The sequence below is a fragment of the Panthera onca genome, chromosome B2, assembly GCF_046562875.1.
Source record: "Panthera onca isolate mPanOnc1 chromosome B2, mPanOnc1 haplotype 2, whole genome shotgun sequence".
Lineage (NCBI taxonomy): Eukaryota > Metazoa > Chordata > Mammalia > Carnivora > Felidae > Panthera > Panthera onca.
In genome coordinates this window covers 112,661,113-112,680,366 of record NC_138343.1, presented here as the reverse complement: position 1 = coordinate 112,680,366, position 19,254 = coordinate 112,661,113, and the positions used below count along the sequence as shown (strand labels likewise).

At 38.1% G+C, this 19,254-nt stretch overlaps 1 long non-coding RNA gene and 1 pseudogene across 4 annotated transcripts in view; one reads left to right on the top strand and one right to left on the bottom strand.

Annotated features, from left to right (window-relative positions):
* The window catches only part of LOC132667611 (uncharacterized), a 247,883-nt gene that overhangs the window by 11,859 nt on the left and 216,770 nt on the right, over positions 1 to 19,254 (top strand). For all 4 annotated transcript variants that reach the window (XR_013555751.2, XR_013555752.2, XR_013555754.2 and 1 more), the window contains exon 2: positions 5,862 to 5,960. This is a non-coding gene — a long non-coding RNA (uncharacterized LOC132667611). The remainder of the gene's footprint in view (positions 1 to 5,861; positions 5,961 to 19,254) is intronic.
* Positions 9,600 to 10,195, bottom strand: LOC132668011 (phosphatidylinositol N-acetylglucosaminyltransferase subunit P pseudogene; annotated as a pseudogene).

The window sequence follows — 19,254 nt, the reverse complement described above, 5'->3', positions numbered from 1 at the left end:
CCTTCTGCTCCTCTCTCTCTCTCTCTCTCTCTCTCTCTCTCTCTCAAATAAATAAAAACTTAAAAAAAAATTAGTTACTTCCATTTTCATTCTCCTAATAAGAATGGACAGTTCCTTATTATAATCGATCTCATAGAGGTATTGGGAAAACAGTGTGAATTGTCTCTAAGCTGTGAATGTTAGATGTCTCTTAGCCCTCTTAGTAGGAATGTGTATTTTAGGAAAAGGATGTTTGTGAACTCAAATGATTTGCTATTTTTTTCAAATTCCAATGGTATAACAAAGTATACATATACAAAATTTATGTTAATTGACTGTTATTGGTAAGGCCTCTGGTCAACATTAAGCTATTAGTGGTTATGTTTTGGGGGAGTCAAAAGTTATATGTAAATTCTCCATTAGTGACACCCCTAACCCCTATGTTGTTCAAGGCTCAACTGTACTAGATTGGTGGTGTTTATTCTCCCACTGTGTATGTGTAATGGAAAGAGCAATGGCTTTGGAATTAGGCTTAAGTTCTCAGTCCTGTCACTTAGTAACCTGTGTTATCTCAGCCATATTAATTTTTCTTCTAAGACTTAGTTTCCTCGGGGCGCCTGGGTGGCTCAGTCGGTTGAGCGTCCGACTTCGGCTCAGGTCATGATCTCGCAGTCCATGAGTTAGAGCCCCGCGTCAGGCTCTGTGCTGACAGCTCAGAGCCTGGAACCTGCTTCAGATTCTGTGTCTCCCTCTCTCTGACCCTCCCCCGTTCATGCTCTGTCTCTCTCCGTCTCAAAAATAAATAAACGTAAAAAAAAATTTAAAAAAAATAAAAAAGACTTAGTTTCCTCAACTGTAAAATATACATCATTGAGTTGTTTTAAAGATCAAGTAAGATAAATAACATGAAACCTTCTCACTATATATAGTCCATTGTATATTCTCAATGAAGGTCAATTTCCTTTTCCTTCCTTCCCTAAATAACAACAAAAATAGTCTGTATGGGGAAAAGCATTCGTAGCACTGAATGTCAACCCTTCTTGGTTAATGGCTGAATAAAGATAACGTGTTAATTTTTCAAAATGCCTCAATTTTCCTATATGTAGCTTTTATCTCACCCTTCACTAAATTATGGTGCTTGCAAAGCTCCTTGAACTTTACCAGTACAAAGCATACTGTTAGCAGGATGGAATTAACATTATCCCTGGTCTATAAAGTATCATACCTGCATTTGTAGTGAAAGGGACATATTCTTGCCTGAGTCCTGCAGCAGTGTTTTGCCACCTGTAACAGTGCTGAATAAAAGTGGTCCCATCTATCATTTCTGTAGCTCTTCCTCACAGAAGCAGTCTTGATAAGGATAAGAAATCCAGGACATCATAGTATCAACAATACTTTCCTCTTCAAAGCCGTCTTTCAGACAAGGCTCTGACTGTGCCTTACAAACACTAATTATATAAATCTTATATACTATTGCTTTGTGGGAGGTGAAGTATTTAGTAAAAATGATCATCTGAACAGAGATTGTCTGTGTGGGGGCAGGATGGAAATATGAAAAGTGGGAAGTGGGTGCTCAGCATACAGTCATCGCTGTTACAAGGTCAGCTGTGTGCTTGGCTAGGACTGTATACACTTCTGCTAGGTTTTCAACTAGTGAGTAAAATACAGGCTATTCTTTGTTAGAAATCTGTGAGTGGTGTGAGCTCCTTGAATACTAAAGATGTTAATTCTTATGGTTAATTCTGCATACTGCATACGCAGTGAGGCACCCTGAGGTCATATGATGAAGAAGCAACTTCAGGTTGAGGTCAAACTGAGTTAGGATGGCTCAGTCTGACTCTGTAGGGAATTAAATGGTAAATAAGAAATCTGGGGGACCCTCATCAGAGTATCTTACTGGTAGAGAATGATTTAGTGGAGAAATGAGCTTTGAAGTTAATAGCAATAGTGTATAGGATTTATATGATTTATATGTCTTAGTGTCTACACTTTTTATTTTGTTTTGTTTTTGTTTTATTTTATGATCTTTGTTCCTAATCGGAGGGCCCTTGCATCACGGTGATTCACAATAATAGTCATGAATATTTTTTTTTGGAAAAAAAGGCATTTTTTCTAAAACCCAAGAGAAATTACATACTTATTATTTATTTAAATGTTTAACAATGCTTTTTAGGCAACAGAAACGATATCTATTTATGTCACAATGATACTGAGTAGATTAATAAAAATGTCAATTCATTCTCAAAGTTTCAGTGCTTCAGCTATCTTCAAAGTTTCATTTTTTACCTTTTAGGATTTCTTAAAATTTATGTCATTTTTTTTACCTCTTAGGATTTCTTATAATTTATGTGTCTCTGATTAATTTTTAAGATGGAAAACCAAACTAAAGTTTTGTGGTTTGCTGGATAGGTCATTTTTTTGCAATGTAGAATTAGTGTAGAAAAATAATAAAGAGGCCTTGGTATCCAGAATCTAGCACAGCACCTGATACTCATAAGTGCTCCATTAATATTTGCTAAAAGAATCCGATATATTGCCATAAACTGTTTTCCTTGGTTGAAATCTTTGCTAACTTGATTCTTTGTTTCTGATAAACTCATTGTTTCTACAGTTAAAAAAAATGTAGTTTAAAATAGAAGGATTATTCTGACAAAAATCTTATACTTGCCCATAGTTCTACTTGTCCAGAAAACAGAGGAGCTACTGTGATACTTAATAGGAACTACCTGGAGTGAACGTTATTTATCTTCCCAGTACCTACTCCTACTTGCTCTCCTAAATTGCAATACTCAAAATTTCCTTTGAGGAGCCACGCCTCATCCCTGTGTAGTAGCCATTAGCTGAGGCGAGATTGAGCAGACTCCCATCCAGGGGTCGACACTGAATTGGGATAGACCAACCAATCAGAACGTTCCCGTCTGCTTGTCTAGGCTTATGTATGCATATACATAGTCCCCAGGCAACTGGGATTGATGCTTGGGAAGTTCAATCAGGGAGCATATTGAGATGTGAGTGAGAACGTGTGAAACCCTCCTTCCTGGAAGACTTGTTTCGGAATCCTGAAGGAAGTCTTACTAGACCCTACATGACATTATGGAGAAGGGCAAAACCAAGGAAACTGTAGAAAAAAAGAGCCATGTCCCTGACTGAGCTATACATGAAGCCAGTCCTAGCATTGAGTTTACTGTTTTAAGAGCCACCATGTCGCTTTTGTTTTTTAAACCAGTTTGTACATGATTGCCTGTTCTTTGAAAGGGGAGGAAAACTTTAATGGACATATAGCCTTATCCTAATCATATTCTTTTACTGGGAAAAAATTTAATTATTAGATTCTCTGCAAAAAATTTTGATTAAGGTTTTTGCATAAAGTTTTTTTTAATGTTTATTTTGAGAGAGAGAAAGAGACACAACACAAGTGGGGGAGGAGCAGAGAAGAGAGGGAGACACAGAATCCCAAGCAGGCTCCAGGATCTGAGGTGTCAGCCCAGAGCCCAACACTGAGCTTGAACTCAGAAACCATGAGATCAGGACCTGGGCCGAAGTTGGACTCTTAACCAACTGGGCCACCCAGGCACCCCAAGTTTTTTACTTTTAGAGAGAGGCACAACTAATTTCAAAAGCACAAAAGTTTTCCTCTGACTAGAATACAAAGATACACTTATGTATTTTAGATAACAAAGCCACTAGCAAAATAAGACTGAAGTTTATGAGAAACTCCTAAGTATTGTACACATTTTTGTTCATGCATACCCAAGATATTGTAGGATTTTTTGCATGGCACCATCAATACATCTATCTTTATACACCCCTGATACCTATCAGTATACCTTTTAGGTACTGTTCATTAGAAAAACCCTATTTTGAAGGAAGTTAGAAAAAAATAGTCATGTTAACAAAAAATTCATTCAGGTAACCTTTGCAGAGTTGGTGTTTTTTCGTGCCAGCAAATCCTTTGCTTTATATTCTGCCTTGGTTTCCGTCATTGTGCATTTCAAAACCTCCCAAAGTCAGACTTTCCATGAAGAGTCATCCAAATCAGAGTATATTTGGAATTCTGCTTCTCATGACCTAGTTGTATCACTAGAGGGATCAAAGAGGTTTTGTTCTGTTTCTATAATCAGCTATTTCTTTGAGAGGGCAGATTCATAAGAGTTTGAATTATGCTTAGAAATGCATACAAGGCAAGCAGCTACATGGCATTTTAATTACCTCCCTCCACTCCAATGAAAAACAACACCAGGCACAAACAGATGTCTCAGGTTAAACTCAGTTGATTCTCTTAACGTAGCAAATAATTAGACTGTTTCCTTTCTCCCTAGGCTTTTTCTTTTCCTTTTTCTTATTTTAATCTGTTTGCTCTCCTAGCTCTTCCATTTAATTTCCAAGGCATTCACCTTTTGCTAATGTTAAGAAAATTCCTACTGGACAAATTCTTCTGCTTACTAGACCCTACATGACATAGTATTAATATTCACAAAGGGAGCAGATGGCTGCCTTTGGGGTCCACCAATTACAGTAGTACCTTGCTTAGTCTGAATTGACTAATTAAAATCCTCAATTAACTAGAATGGGAAATTCAGTATATACAACCCCTATGGTGACCTCATGATATAGTGAGTTTGCAAATGAGTGTTTAGAATTCTTTCCCTGCCCTTTGGGGGGATAAAAACAAAAGGTAAGGAAACGGAGTCATCTAAAGGATTTTTGAAAACTCTAAAAAAAACTCAAACCCTGAAACTATGGAGTTTTCTCTGGCATCAGTGTACATTTACCCTAAGTTCCCATATTTTTCCACATATACATCTATAATTTGTTTTTTTAAATCATCATTGAAATTTAGATTAATCAATATTTTGAGATGTTTCATTTTATATTTAATTTGATAAGCATTTACTGCACCTCCAAAGTACTCAAAATATGTTGTTAAGGCAAAAAAGAAAAAAAAAGTTTTCTAGTTACCCTTGCTGCCAAAGGAGTCACCCAAAACTGATGGTTGAAAATAACAGCACTCATTTTATCATGACCACAGATTCTGTGACACAGGAATTCAGGAAGGCCTCAGATGGGCAGTTATGGCATTGGATATCTCATGTGGTTGCACTAAGGTAGTGGTTAGAGCTGGAAGAGCAGGTGGCTGGAGCAGCTGAGGACTTATTTATCTTCCTTCAAGTATCTTCAGGGTCTATCCATAGGTCTCTCTGAGCTGGTTTGGGCTTCCTTGCAGCATGATGGCCTCAGAGCAAATGTTCTGGCCAACAAGGTAGAAGCTAATCCCCTTTTGTGACCCAGCACTTCAAGTCACGCAGTGTCATTGCTGCTGCATTCTGTTAATTACACATGAATTGCTAGCCCCTCCAAATTCTGGGGAAAGGGAGTTAGACTTTGTATCTCATTGAGGGAGTGGTAAGTTTCTAGAAAAGCATGTGGGACTGAGAAGTGGTCATCTTTGGAAGATACAGTTTGCCATGATGAGTCAGATATAACTTCTCCAAAGAAGCTCATAGTCTAGTGGATATAACCACGATTCTCAAACTGTGCATTGAGGTCCCCCAGGTGTCTGTGAGGAATTCACAGTGTATTCACTGGATACTTTACATTTTTGCGGGAAACAATATGACATCAGTCAGACACCATGTGAATTATTACTAGTAAGTTGTTTGGACCTAATTACTTAAGAAGTGGAACTGTTAGGCATTTCTTTTGTCCTAGTTATGCCCTGAAAATAATTTATAGAGACAGAGAAAGTTTAGGAATCACTGGGATAAAAAACAAGATACAGATACTCAACTACGGTCTTAGCAGGTCCACAACTGACATTTGTAAGGTCCAGGACATGAATACAAATGGGGTTACTAGCTTGCTCCTTTCTTTTCCCATTACAGCTCCTGTGGACACGCCAGCTTTATACCTGAGCTCTGTGCATTCTCTCCCCCCACTGCAATAGCAGTTTCTCCTTGGCCCTTGGAGTGAGCACCCCAGAGGTAAGTCAGTCCTTTGGGGGGAAGGACCAGTGGGGGAAGTCCACACAGAAGCAGACTGTGTGGATTTAAGCTAGGAATTTTGGAGTCCCAGGCACCCCAAATGTGATATAGAAAGGAGATCAGGGTTCTGGATTAGCCTATTTGGAGGGGAGTAGCTGGAGGGCCTTCTAAAATACAGGGGCTTAGGCAAGGCCTGGTCTAAGGGAGGTAATGAGACCCAGCACAGAACACAGCATATAATTGGTCCTCAAATTATATTTCATGAATAAATTAATCCAGAGCAGATTCTGATATGTATGATGACAGAGATTAAATACCGACTGCTATGGAAATTGAAACAAAGAGCAATTCATTCTTGGAAAGGCTTATGTTACCTTCAGAGATGAGGGAGAGAAGAAGTAGAAGTGTGATGGGAAGTCAGCAAAATGCAGGGATTAATGAAGCTGCTAGAGGCAAGCATCAGAAGAAAATCTAAAACTACGCTCACCATTAGTGGTGCATCTGAGTTTCAGGGCTTCCTGAAGCATACATAATTTGAGGGGCTCTCTTCCAAAAAAAGAATATGAAATTAGGTACGAAAAGATCACACAAATTATACATTTATAGAACCTCACAGAGTTACAAATACCAAACAAAATGTCCAGAAAGAATTGGGGCACCTGGCTGGCTCGGTCAGAAGAGCATCTGACTCTTGATCAAAGTGAATTTGAGCCTCACACTGGGTGTAGAGATTACTTAAATAAATAAAACTAAAAAAAAAGTCCAGGAAGAACAATTTTATTTTTTTTAATGTTTATTTATTTTTGAGAGAGAGAGAAAGAGAGAGACAGAGCACGAGTCAGGGAGGGGCAGAAAGAGAAAGAGACAGGATCAGAAGCAGGCTCCTGGCTCAGAGCAGACACAGGGCTTGAACTGACAAGCTGTGAGATCACGACCTGAGCTGTAGTCAGATGCTTAACCCACTGAGCCACTCAGGCACCCCATAGAAAGAGCAATTTTCTGGATGCTTTCTTACTAAATACCAATTTTATGTTCTGTAGGGAGAACAGAAAGATAATTTGTTCTAGTGTTGGCTGAATATTTTAAAAAAATATTTATTGTTTACAAAATGTTAGCACCATCATTATTAGTAATGACATGTAAACTGCTGTCATCTGTTGTCAATTGTGAATACCTCTTGTCATGCTGTTGAACTGTTACAGACCTGCTCTATTTTAAGTATAGTTACAGCTTTCTTCCCTTCAAACCTAGCAATTCTGAAATATTTTGTTTCACACAGCTACCATAAACTATGAAAAATATGGAACTTTTATAATTGTATATATAGCGCATTCTCAAATATAGTCCTGAGAGGAGAAGGCATCTGTTTTGATTAGATCTTGATGGGAACCAAACCCTCTGTTAAAATTTTATGTTCTTGATGTTGGAAGAATTTTCTACAGATTAGCTTCTGGCTCCATAACTTCAACCTCCACCACACCTACTTTCAGAGCCGAGCTATGTAAGAATCAGCCTCTGGCCCTGTACCTTTGTGTCAGAAGACCAGGAGAGTTGACACAGTGGGCAGTGAGGGTATTCATAGAATCTATCCCCACATTGGGACAGCTGGCAAAAGCTTTCATGGAAGTAGCTGTGAACCATGTAAGTGACAATATGCTGAAGTTGTATGTATCCCCAACTTAATCAACTACTCCTGAACTCATATCCTCAAAAGCTACAAGGCTCCCCAGTGCCACCTCGTATGAAGGGAGCCTGGAGAGGAAAGAGACAGGGGCCTTAACCAATTGCTGTTAAAAAAAAATTACTTTTCACATTTTACAAAAACCACGTGCCTGTGTGAACTCAATGCTGCGGCCCTCGTAGGACCTTAGAAAGGGCCCATGCAAAGCAGGCACTTGAAGCTTAAACCTCATTCATGTGAATCCACCTTTCCCCACCATTCTCTATATTTCACGGAAGGAGACAAGTAGTGCAAACTGAGAAAACATGTTCTATAATAGAAGTAACACTGGACTGGAGTCCAGAGAACTGGAGCTTTGTTTGGTTCCAGCTCTCTCAGCTCTATTCCTTTGGGCCACCCTTTGGGACTTACTCTTGTTATCTGTTAAGTATTGGCCCTTCCTCATCTGCAAAAGGAAAGGAGAAATCAGCAGTCCAGTGTGGGACTCTTTGTGGTTCTACCTGGGAAGTAAATTATATTAAATGATGCAAATTATGTACATTTCAGTCCATATTATTTCTGTCAGTTACTATTGCCATTTCTGCAACTTGAAATAATGTGAGAATTATAACCAGCATGCAAGAACTTAAAAATATTTTAGCTCTGACATAGGGAGGTAGATGTACTGCAGAACACTCACGAGAAGCAAGAACAAATTGTCATTCTGAACACCATCACTAAAAGTACACAGAAGCACTTTTCCTCCAGTTTTAAAAAAGCTTATCTTTCAAAAAAGTGCAAAAGTCACATAAGCTACCATAAAAAACACTTCCAATGCAGACATGTATACAGTGAAAAATACAAGTCTCATCTCCAAATTTCACTTCCAAGAGGAATTACTGCTAACAATTTAGACCTGTGTGTAGCCTTCCACAATTAGTCTATGCACACACAATGGCAGATGGCATTTTGAAATATTAACTGAGGGGTTTTCTTTCCACTTTATTTCCTGGTGGTCCTGGCCTTTCACCCATTCTGTCAGCTGGCACGCATTCTGTGTTTGACACCTCAGGGAAAAGATGACCCAACAAAATACATTAAAAAAGGAAGTCAACAACTTTTGAGTCTCTAATTTTTTAGTTTCTAGTCCTTAAGGGAAAGAAAGACACAGGGAATAAAAAGAGATTTGGAAAAATATATGATAAATCGGAAGAAGCCTTAAGGCTTCCAAGACTAGATAAAAGAATTTCAATACTTGGGAGAAGAGAGAGATTCAGAGAGGAAGAAAGGACCTCTGGCAACTTATGCTGCTTCTCTCTGAAAAATTAGAAAAAGGCCACATTTTGGTGAATGAATTACAATAAGGTGCCTTGTTGAGCAGATCCTTCCTGGGGGCAGTGGCTTAGACAGCTGACAACACCTTTGTAAAAGACAAGAGCCCCTCCTTCTTCCAACAGCCTTGGCCCCATGCCAAGGGTTTTGTCTTTCTAGATTTCAGCCCTATTCACACCCAAGCATCTTTGTCCAGTGTTCAAACTACATAACTGTATGAGACAGCCTTCCTTGTGGGTTCCTGAGAAAGAAGGTCATCTGTCCTGCCTCTCCAGCTCAGGTGAACTTGGCAGTGAAGAGACAGGACATAAGCATGCTTATGCAGGTATAGAGGTTGTTCCTGCTTTCTAAGTACACTCTCAGGCAGGGATGGTGGCCAGGCTCCAGGAGCAAAAGAGATGTCAGTGGGGTGTCTAGAGCCCTTGGGTTTTTTTAATGGTAATGCAATATTTTATTTATTCTGTCCATTAATAACTAATATTAGAGAACACTTATAATATTAATAGAACTTAATCTAAGAGAAGTTCATCTTACATTTTTTTACATTTCAGTATCAGGTGATCATAAGCAGATAGTCAAAATAATTATGGCCCAAAGTATTATACCAAAAAATTTTAATAAATGCTTGGTGTTGGTGTATGTACAGTTCAGATTTTGGTGTAAAGTTCTTTGGCTGCAAGGAAGAACATTTGGTTTACTTCCCTAATAGGAATGTCTCTTGATGTGGGGATGGTCTCTTAATATTTCTTTTGCTATTGATTTTCAGCATAGTTACCTGTGATTATAGGAATGGAGTTGAGTGTGGAGAGATACTCATCATGTTTACTCCAAATAAGAGTACATGACCGATTACTATAGTAATGAGGAGGCAGACAGGAAGTGTAACTGCCCAATATTTTTGAGGGCAATAAGTTAAGCCTAAGGAGTTTAGCAAAGATTCAGCAATGAAAGCCCATGCAAGATATAGTATGAAGCCACATTGGGAGCTTAGGGAAAGAACAAAGGCATAAATCACTCTTTCTGGCAAAGGTAACGGTGAATTTTCCACCATTTCCCTGTGGCTTTAGATAATCTCCAACACACACATACAAGCAGTGCTGGAGGACCCACTGGACTTTACACAGTCTCTCAGAATTTCCTACAGCCTAGCATGAATGGAATGACTCTTGGGAAGGGTATGGAAGTAGCTGGGAGAGCCAGACTTGGGAAGGGGAAGACACAGAAATGATTGGCATGATCCTAAGATGGGTGGCCAGACAGGGTAAGAGTGGATCCTAGCATCCCAAGTACTGATAGAGGGCAAATCCAGTGATGAGATGTCTTTTCACTCACAGCTTGGCCCAAATAAGCCTTCCTGGAACTCAAATGCAGTATCAGAAATTAATTTTCTATTACTACATAAAAGTAAGGTTAAAACAGAAAATAAGTTCATTATTTTTTTAAGAATTACATTTCTTGGGGTGCTTGGGTGGCTCAGTTGGTTAAGCATCCAACTTCGGCTCAGGTCATGATCTTGTGGTTGGTGAGTTTGAGCCCCGTGTGAGGCTCTGCACTGATGGCTCAGAGCCTGGAGCCTGCTACAGATTCTGTCTCCCTCTCTCTCTGCCCCTTCCCTGCTTGTGCTCTCTCTCTCTCCCTCTAAACTATAAATTTTTAAAGTTACATTTCTTGCCTAAGTTTGTAAATCGAGATTCATACTTTGTTAGCATTGCAATGGTAATAAAATTATATGTATACTTGACAATATATCTGGAACAGACTTCTATATGAGCACATATAGATCTACCTCAGTAAAAAATCCTTTCATAATATGGCTCATGTAACATTTATCTAACCATTCGCTGGATGTTTAAGTTGTATCTGATTTTCACTCTTATGTTGCAGCAATAAGTGTCCTTTAAACCAACTACTGTTAGCACAGCCTCTTTGAACAATCTTTCTGTGTACTTAGATGGCAGGTATTGAGAGTATTACATTCCAGTTGGAAACACACACTCATCCACACAATCAATATGAGAAATTGTGTGCTAAAATTCATGTTCTGTTGGATTTTTTTTAGCACCAATATCTTTTTTATCAAGTGAAATATTATTCGGCAAGTCTATATTTTAAAGATATGAGGTAGAGGCACTCTGGATGTGTAGAGACAGAAGGCTAGGGGATCTGATGCTTTGGTCAACTCTATCCCTGTCCCAGTGCCCCACCTTTTCCATGCCCCTGCCACTGCATCAGTTCCAATGCATAGGGATGGTACTGTGGCCCTTTTCGCACTCACTGGTCAGGAATACCACAGACAAGATTTAGGATGTTGGTCTGGCAAAGGCGGTTAGATGTCACAGGTGTCTTTTATGGCTTTTTGACTTTTGCTTTTGTGATTTAATATCAACTATTTTGAGGTTAGCTGTGCTGTCCTTTGTGTCCATGATACATAGTGTATAATTCAGTTACAGCACTTGTCACATTGTTCTTTCCTGAAAGTACTATTCATAGAGAGAGAGAGAGAGAGAAATGTTTCCTTTAGAATCTATAGAAATAGATTTCCTTTAGAAATAGCTCCTTTAGAATCTATACAATGTACCATAAAACTTGGCAAGTACTAGCTTTTCCATAAGGCCTTCTGAATGAAGGAATGAATGAATGAGCCACACACATTTGCACAACTTAAGACACACAAACTCTTCTTCAAGTGTATAGATACTTAAAAAAATACAAATGTATCTATTTTAGTCTCCCCTAGTCTTCTTTGGACCTACTATATAGGTGTCTGAGTCTTCTTGCTTTAGAACAGATTTATAGAAGAGGATTGGAATTGGTCCAAATGGCTCACATCATATTCTTATAGCCACCTCTGGTAGATGACATAATGAGAGCAGCATATGTACTTATAACAACTACCACTGTGTGTGAAGGATGGATTTGGTAGATATTAAGCAAAAATGGGAATATGTATGATTTTTACATCTGAGAGTTAGGAGAATCTAAGGCTGCCCACTCCATCCAGACTTTCAATTTTGTCACCAGGATGAGTGGGCGGAAGATCCTATAGAGGGGAAAACAAAATGAAGTAGAGGAAAGAGCATATGATAAATGCCTAAATAAGTAATAGGGAGATCAACCACATGAGGATAGTAGTTTTTTTCTTATATGTTTTTATTTTAACATACTTTCAGACTTACAGAAAAGTTGCAAGAAGATTTTAAAAGATACTCTTCACCTAAAAGATTCTCAAAAAGATAAAATTGAAAGTTGCAGATATGAAGCTTCTTACCCCTAAATATTTCAAGTGTACACCCTAAAATCAAGGACATTCTTTTACATAACAAATATAATCATAAAAAATCTGGAAACTCACATTTATACAAGTTATTATTTAATATACAGATAGATTTTTCAAATTATCCAAGTAGTTCTCTTTATAGAAACCAACCAACCAACCAACCAACCAACCAACCAATCAACTAACCAATCAACCAAACACAACAGCAACAAAAAACACTGCCAGATCTCACATTGCATTGTTTAGTCTCCTTTAGCCTGAAATAGTTTGTCAATCTTGCTTAATATTTTGTGACACTGATATATATATATATATATATATATATGTATATATATATATATATATTTTTTTTTTAATTTTTAACGTTTATATATTATTTTTGAGAGACTGAGAAAGAGCACAAGTGAGGTTGGGGGAGAGAGGGAAGGAGAGACAGAATCTGAAGCAGGCTTCAGGCTCTGAGCTGACAGTACAGAGTCTGATGCAGGGCTTGAGCTCACGAATTGTGAGATCATGACCTGAATCAAAGTCAGATGCTTAACTGACTGAGTCACCCAGGTGCCCCAAGTGACACTGATATTTGTAGCCAGCTATATTATAGAATGTTTCTCAATTTGAATTTGTCTGATGCTTCCTCATGATTACATTCACATTACACATTTTCAGCAGGAATTTCTTAGGAGAGATGCTGTGTCCTCAGTGCATCATTCTGCACTAAAAAGTTACTATTTTCTTTCAATGTAATTAATACATATCTTATGGGAGAAGGAACTTTGAGACTATATAGATACCTGGTTACTCTTCAAATTGGTACACACTAGTTTACCATTCATTAATGATTCTTCCCTAAAGCAATTATTTCTTTTAAAAATTTTTTTAAAGTTTATTTATTTTGAAAGAGAGAGAGAGAGCAGGGAAGGGTAGGAGAGAGAGAGGGAGAGGGATGATCCCAAGAAGGCTCTACACTGTCAGCACAGAGTCCGATGTGGGGCTCAAACTCAAAAACTGTGAGATCATGACCTGAGCCGAAACCAAGAGTCAGTCGGATGCTTAACCAACTGAGCCACCCAGGTGCCCCTTGCCTGAAGCAATTATTTCAATGACAGTTGCTAAACAGTGGCTTTTCATGTTCACCACTTCTTCTATATTTACCAGTTGCTTTTGTACAATAAAGAAGAGTTTACTCTTCATATGTATGTATGTATTTCTATATGGACTCTTGATTCTTATTTTATTCAATGGGTTATAAGTTACTTTTATCATCATTTTGATGCCCAAATTTCCAAGATTTGATTAGTGAGAAGTCCTTCAAGAAGGTTTCTTTGTCCTTTTGATATATCCCCATCATTCTTGTTTTCTGCCATAAAAAGTTATTCTAGGCTCAAGTTGTATGTTCCCTGTCCCAAACTGGTTTCGTTTTGTTAGTGGAAAATGGGTATCATTGCTTCCAGTCCTTGTCAACCAACAGAGCTGGGAAAGCCACAGGGATCATTCAGACCTTTCTCCTACCCATATTTGTAATTCTTCTTTGTCAGTGAGAAAACTGGCTCCCATTAACATTGTATATCTACTCATTTGCTTAATTCTGGAATATACAGAAAGTAGTTTCAAGGGTGCCTGGGTGGCTAAGTCAGTTAAGCATCCAACTCTTGGTTTCAGCTCAGGTCATGATCTCATGGCTCATGGGTTTGAGCCCCGTGTTGGGCTTCATGTTCACTGCATGGAGCCTGCTTGGGATTCTCTCTCTCTCCCTGTCTCTTTGCCCGCCACCCGCCCCCCCCCCCCCGACTCTCTCTCTCAAAATAAATAAATAAACATTAAAAAAAAAAGAAAGTTGTTTCAGAATTGCTAATTTCTATGTCTGAGGAAAAAACCTCCTCTGATTGAACAGTAATCATTAACGCTTTTTGACTTTAGCTTGAAGAGATATAGTCCAACTATTCCACTTAATGTTACTTGAGTTTGATCTCCCTCCTGCCTCCAATTTCGTTCATTTGTTTGTTTCCGTTTATATTCCGTATTAATTTTTTCCCCTTCATCCTTGATTTCTTGAGTATATGAAGCATTCACATGGTGCTACAGGTCAGGATTATATAAAAAGGGGTATGATTTCCCACATTTGTTTTATTCTTTTCAGCGGTCTTAACTGGTTTTCTATTTTATCCTGCTTGTGTTTCTTTATGCACAAATGAGCACTACATGTATATTTTGTAAATTTCTCTCTTACACAAAAATAACTTACTATATATACATATAGATATATTTACTTTAACAATACATCTTGGAAAGCACTCCAAATTGGTTCATAGATCTTATTCTTGCATAGTACTCCATTGTGTGGGTGCACCAGAGTTTATACTGCTTTCCTATAAATGTGCATACAGGTTACTTCCAGTATTTAAAAATTATAAATAATACAGCAATGAATAATCTAAATAATATTGTACAGATATATTTTTGGAGGTATATTTTCAAGGTTCCTACCTGTAGAATTGCTGGTTCAAAAGGCAGACACATATGTATATTTGTTAGATATCACACATCCCTGTCCATAAAGGTTTTGTACATACTCACTAGCAGTGTATGAGAATGCCTGTTTTATATTTTTTCCATATGATAGATGAGAAATATTATCGCATTATAATTTTAATTGACATTTACTTACTATGAATTAGGTTGATTATATTTTAATACGTTTATGGGCCATATATATATTTATTTTTGGTGAATTCTCTACTTATATCTCCTGGGAATACTATTCAGTTATCTCATGGGATAAATGGAGTAAGCGAAATAAATATGCTCACCTTTGAACACTTTTTGAAAGAGTGGCCAGCTCAATATTCAGAAGATTGCAGGTTTCCTCATCTGTAATCCATTTTCTACTATTGACAGGACTCTTTCTAACCAATCCCAGAGAGAAGGGATTTTACCTTGATTACAAAGATATACAAAGCAGGAAGTTCTGTAACAACTAGAAGCACTGTTCTGTTTGCAATTGAGTTTGGAAAGTTAGGGAAGAAAGAATGAAGATGAGAGCTGGTTTTTCCACTTAGTTGGGTGGTTGAATTAGCTGACCTTTAAGGTCTCTTCCACCCTGAATTTTATGATTCCATGAATCATTCCTCTGATTCAGGCCAAGTCAGTGATGAAATAAGTGGGGAGGTGTGGAGGTCAGAGGTGAGTTGGAGATGTGGCGAGTGGGTGAGAACAAGAAGAGCGAAGCGATTTTGTAATTTTTTTTTTTAACATTTATTCATTTTTGAGGGACAGAGAGAGACAGAGCATGAGCAGGGAAGGAGCAGAGAGAGGGAGACACAGAATCCAAAGCAGGCTCCAGGCTCTGAGCTGTCAGCACAGAACCTGATGTGGGGCTCGAACTCGCGAACTGTGAGATCATGACCTGAGCCGAAGTTGGACGCTCAACGGACTGAGACACCCAGGCGCCCCAGAAGAGTGAAGAGATTTTAAATTGGAGTACAGAGTTAAGAAATAAATAGTTTTTTTCTCCTTTAAAAACCCAGTGTCAGAAGGGTGAATAAAAATGTACATTGGTGAAAAGGAATATTGGGTGGATAGGAAATTGGAGGGGAGTGGTAGTACGGTCATGGTAGAAAATGGACTCAGGAAGTTGGACAGGATTTTAAGGATGAACAAGATGACAAGAAGCATGATCAGCCACCATCCCAACAGGGAGAAAAAAGCAGTTATTGGGGTACACAAAGTCTTCACAGTGATTTTCCCTTCTTCCAACTTTATCTACCTTATAAGAAATGTAAGAAAACTACTTTGGATAAGACAATCTGATGTAAAATCTGTAAAAATTTTTTGAATAGAAACACATGCACTGTCTTCAGATTTTAAGGCCACACTTAGAGGACAGACTTTAAGGGAGAAGTGAGATGCCTGTATTGATCATGATATTTATAAGAGATTGAAAGTATCTTGAAGCAACTTCATGTTATTCAGCTATTCAATCATAGAGGATATTTTCCTTCAGTTGACCAAGGAGAGGTTGAATTGGCAAATCATTGCATATGGAAGTGGATGTGCCACTTTCATTTTGTCTTGGAGAAATGCTCCAAACAATAATATACAAAGGAGAAGTGCGCCTAGAGAATGACAGCAGTGACAATGGCTCTATGGTGACTTAAGATGGGGAGATAATGTTTGCCTGTTGTAGCCATGATGTTGATAGTGACAATTATAATAACAATTAATACAGAGACTCACAGAAAAGCTTAAGCTTCTGTTTTGCTAGTATGCTGGTATCTTTCTATTACTAACGGGATGAAAAACATCTGAGAGTGAAAATTCACATGCAAGCAGCACCAAGGTAGCAGGAATAAGAAAACAACATTCGACTTTACATGACCTCTGTGGTTCCCTTGCTCTTCTGCGGTGGCTTCACATTGCTCAGCCTCTGAATGGCTGCAGAAGACACAATAAGTATCCCGTATCCCAGCCATTTGTGTCCCATACAGCTCTTCCATTTTGAAATGAGCAGAAAGAACAATGAAAATGTCTTTTATTTGCCTTTTGGTTCTTTTTTTTCTTTTGCATAATTGCATTAACTCAACAATTATTTACTGAAAAACTGCTCTGAGCTCAGCACTGGGTAATTTGTTGTAATCCATATGCTGCATATTATTTTATTATTGCTGTGATATGCACATAATAATCACTGATGATATGCACATAATATTTGTCTAATGAATGAAGAAATAAATGAATGGGTGGGTACAAAAGGGATATAAGGATGAATAAGATGGAATAGCTTACCTCTGAGTATCTTATAATGATGAAGTAAGTACGTAATAAACACAGGGACAGGTAGTTATGAAGCAATGTGGTAATTCAAGTGATGAAAATGCATGCAGGAGATTATAGAAACCCATGTCCCTGGCTGGTTTTGACATGAATGTGATAGAAAAATATTCCATAAATATGACTGTATTACTAGTCATACTTGTATAATCCTATCTTTTTCACTTTTTTGTTATCCTCTTCATTTTCTCCAACTTAATATTTAATTTCTAGGTTTGGGTAGACCTACTCAATAGCAAACTTTGAACTTAGTACTAGAAGTAGTTAATAGTTGTTGAGTTATCTACTTCATCTCATTTCCTAGTCAAAATATTATTGCATTTTAACTCATTAATTCTCACAACCCTTTGAGGTGGTTACATTTTTATTCCCATTATATAGGTACAAAAACCGAGGCACAGAAAGGCTAAGTAATTTGTTCAAAGACACACAGCTAAGAAGGGGTAGAATGAGGATTACATCTAGGCACTTAGTTCAGGATGCTCTTTTTTTTTTTTTTTATTAAAGTATAGTTGACACACAATGTTACATTAGTTTTAGGTGCACAGCGTAGTGATTCCACAAGTATATACCTTTTGCTATGCTCACCACAAGTGTAACTACCATCTGTCACCATACAACACTATTACAGTACCATAGACTATATACCCTTGTATCCCTATGACTTACTCATTCCATCATTGGAAGCCTGTGTCTCCCACTCCCCTTCACCCATTTTTGCCCATCTCCTATCTCCCTCCCCTCCGGCAACTATCAGTTTGTTCTCTGTAATTATGGGTCTGTTTCTGTTTTTTGTTTGTTTATTCCTTTGATTTGTTTTTTAGTTTCCACATGTAAATGAAATAATATGGTGTTTGTCTTTCTCAGTCTGACTTATTACTTAGCCTGATACCCTCTAGGTCCACCCATGTTGTTGCAAATGACAAGATCTCATATTTTTCATGGCTGAGTACTATTCATTGTATGTATATGTGTGTGTATGGATAAAGAAGATGTAATATATATATTTATATTTATGTAAATATAAATATTTGTAATATATAATATATATTTATATATTTATCCATCCATCCATTGATGGACACTTGCATCAGTGATTTTTGATCAACACTCTCATGCTTTTTCTCCCTTTCTTCCTCAGAACCTCAGAATGGGCTTTCAGGACTTTCTTTACATTATGATCTAAGTATACAATAAGTTTAACATGCTATTTACCTCACGAGTATTTACAAGAGCAGAAACACTAAGACAAAGGAATAATTTCTAATTGCAGAATCTCAGTTCCCCCAGATAATGGGACCATTTCGTGTGGGGGAAGGGGGAGAAATCTTTAAAAATGCTCCTTAACTCATACCACTTTATTTATCCATTCAGTTGTCAGACATTTATTGAGCACATAATGGGTATGTTCCAGGTTATGTTCTCTCTGGAAGCAGCTGCTGAGATGGAATTGGAGTACAAGATGTTTATTAGGGATCAACCTCTGTGAAAAGAAGCAGGTGGAAGCAAAACTGAACCAAGGGAGAAGTCACATTGCAAAGCAAGAGTGACTAAATTTGTCCATTTGGCATGAGGCTCTGGAGTCAGAACTGCCCATCAGAATTGTCCCAGATTGGCTTCGGGCCTTTATCCTCCAACATCACTCCTCTTGGTTGCTTGGTTACTAGATGCAGGCTTCCATAAAAGGGCATGATCTCAAGTGAGGCAATTCACTGTCTACAGCTGAAGCCAACCTAAACGGAGCCAACAGCTGGAGGCTGACTGCACTCCCAGTGGCTGACCAGCAAGTCTTTCCTTGAAGGGGCATCTGAATGACACATCTCTGTGTCTACCACAGGGTGCCAGGCCCTGGGCTAAGTGCAGAGAACAACTAGATAAAGCAGACACAGTCCCTTTGCTCAAGGAGAAATTGTTCCATCTGATGTATCAATGGTTACTTCTGAGTACTTTTCCTTTTTAATAATTTTGATTTCCCAAAACCCTAGATTTGCCCAAAGTCCTTAGAGGGGCTTTCCTGTTCATGGGCAAACAGTAATGATTATTGAAAACAGTGCAGGTAGACCTGGGGTTGCCCTTGGGGAAGTCACTTTTCCTGAGCCTTTGTTTGCTTATTTATAAGGTGAATATTACAATTATCCTTTGGAGAGAGTTCTAGAAACTACACGAGATATTTATACATTGTCTAGCAAAGAGTTCTA